The sequence below is a fragment of the Otolemur garnettii genome, unplaced genomic scaffold, assembly GCF_000181295.1.
Source record: "Otolemur garnettii isolate 467f Iridium unplaced genomic scaffold, OtoGar3 scaffold00407, whole genome shotgun sequence".
Lineage (NCBI taxonomy): Eukaryota > Metazoa > Chordata > Mammalia > Primates > Galagidae > Otolemur > Otolemur garnettii.
In genome coordinates this window covers 79,273-82,006 of record NW_003852802.1, presented here as the reverse complement: position 1 = coordinate 82,006, position 2,734 = coordinate 79,273, and positions in this window count along the sequence as shown.

Here is a 2,734-nt window from a genome sequence, read left to right as displayed (position 1 = left end):
ATCTGCTTTGAAAGTCCATTACTATCATGTGTTTCATTTTTTAATGTGTGAAAATAAAGAACATTAAAGGATTTCTGACAAGTTGCATTTGGTCTTTGTTTTAAGGTTTACTAATTTTTTTATGTTATGCTAAGTTTTAGTTCATTGATTTTTTATAATAGACAAGGATAGCAGCAATTTTTGTGGTAGATTGTCAAGATAAAAATCAGCATTACTGATGATTTCCAAATACATCTACACAATCAAATAACATACATACTAAAATTCCTACTTTACAAATGTAAAATAATAGGCATATAATTTTATTTGACATTTAAAAAGGAATTTCTGGGGGTTGCTCTGTGCTGAGATTATGTCCATTTTCTTAAATAAAGCATGCATCTTGCCATTGCCCATCCCAGTTGCTGCCTGTTGACCACAACTAATTTCTATATATACATAAAATATAATCATCATGCCAAAAAAAAAAAAAAAAGCTTTACCATTGCTGTGAGAGCAGCATGTGAGTGCTGGCGATCCAATATTCCAGCACTCTGCATCATTTCCTGGGGCTTGTTGGCTGGTCCCCCTAGTCCCTTCTGTCAGCAAAAAGACTATTCCTGGAGGTGGGACCACAGGAAAGAGACCAGGGCTAGTGATATCACGACAGCCTGCCCAAACCACACTTCCCCAGCAGAGAACTCTAACAAGTTACCTGTTTCATTAACTTCAGGAACAATAGCTTAAGTGAACACAAAAGGTCAATTAGTGTCTTTGACCACAAGCCTGGATCCCAGCACATTATAGCATGAAGTTACTAACAGGGTCACAGTTGATGACATCACAGTGGGTTTTGCCCTCTGATGTCCAGACCATCTTTAAGCTTAGGCATGTTCCTAATAAGGGTGGGTAGTAGCTGGAAAGGTTTATCATTGTTATTCTTCTTGTGTTTCAAACTGTTACAAAAGAGTGGGGTTCTTTTCTCCACACTAAGTTCCTGCTTAAGAAAATTTCTTTGTATCTGTGGCAAAGGTATTCAACAACACTTTCTTTACTTTCCTGTCACGGATTTGAAAGAGAATTGAAGAATGTGGTTTACACCTACTGCTGCCCTGCGATGGTATAAACCCAGACCCCAAGTACAAAGATCAGACATTGATTTCATGAACCTACAGGAACGTAACACAATTCTCAGTTCTACTTTCATTATGTTTTACTTCCTTCTCTAGAATAGACTTGTTTTTAAAGGTAGTTGTGCCACTGAACATCCTCTCTTACATCAGGTTAGGCATTGTGTCCAGTAGTGTACTCAATAGCTCTGGTTATTTATGACAATCACCAGAGCTCTCCCTCAGAGGTTGGAAATATCACCCTATCTGGAAAGTTTCAACATTCCTGATCTCAGTTTCAGGGGTGTCCAACCTTTTGGCTTCTCTGGGCCACATTAGAAGAAGAGTTAAGTTGGGGCATACATTAAATACACAAACACTAATAAACATTGATGAACAACAACAAAAAAAAGGTCCATGCACAATTTTTGTGATATCTGCCGTAGCAGAGAACCAAAAAAGTCCTCACATAATCTGCATGTGTCCTAGGGGCATGTGGGTTCAACACTCTTCAAAGCCCCAGAAAAGGTTATTTTTTATCTGGAGTTCAAGGAATTTTCCAAGAATGACTGAAATATTTGCATCCTCTGATAGGCCAAGGCAGGTGAATCCCCTGAGCTCAGGAGTGGGAGATAAGCCTCAGCAATAGTGAGGCACACCCATACCCTAGCCCCCCCCCCACCATCTTTACTAAAATAGAAAAGCCAGCTAGGCATGTGGCACATACCTGTAGTTCCATCTACTCAGGAGCCTGAGGCAGGAGGACCACTAGAACCCACATGTTTGAGGTGGCTGTGAGCTAGGCTGAGGCCATGACACTCTAGTCTGGGCAATAGAGACTCTGTCTCATCAAAAATCCCAAATTTGGGCTCAGTGCCCATAGCACAGTGGTTATGGTGCCAGCAACATACACTGAGGCCGGCAGATTAGAACCTGGCCTCGGCCAGCTAAACAACAATGACAACTGCAAAAAAAAAAAAAAAATAGCCAGGCATTGCAGTGGGCACCTGTAGTCCCAGCTACTTGGGAGGCTAAGGCAAGAGACTTGCTTAAGCCCAGGAGTTTGAGGCTGCTGTGAGCTGTGATGCCACAGCACTCTTCCTAGGGCAACATAATGAGACTCTGTCTCTGAAACAAACAAGCAAAAAAACCAAATTTGCTATTTACAGTTTCCATGAGGGAAACTGCCAGGGTGGGTCAGCAGGCAGATGGAATAGGTTACAACATAAAGTAACACCTTTATTGTGGCTTTTGTGGGAAGGAATGAGTGAATCAGGATAAGCAGGTTTTGGATTGGTTAGTTTGAATAACGTCAGTGGGTCTGAAGTGTGGGGGTTGTCCAGACATCTGATACTTGGCTTTGGAGTGATTGGGGCAAGAGAAATTGGCCCAGATTGAAAGAGCCGAACAGAGGAGGTGGAGAGGGCACTCTTGATTGGTTAGTTTGCATATGAAATGCCTGATTTTTGGCTAGAATTCTGGAGAGCAGGGCAGTTTCCAGGGGAATGCAAGAACCCAGGAGCGCAAAGGGTCAGAGTTACATAAAACAAAGAGGCAGGATTAATACAGATATTAGGGGGGGCGGAGCCAAGATGGCGAACTGCAGCCAGCTTTTTACAGAAGCTCCCGTCCAGAGGGAGGCTGAA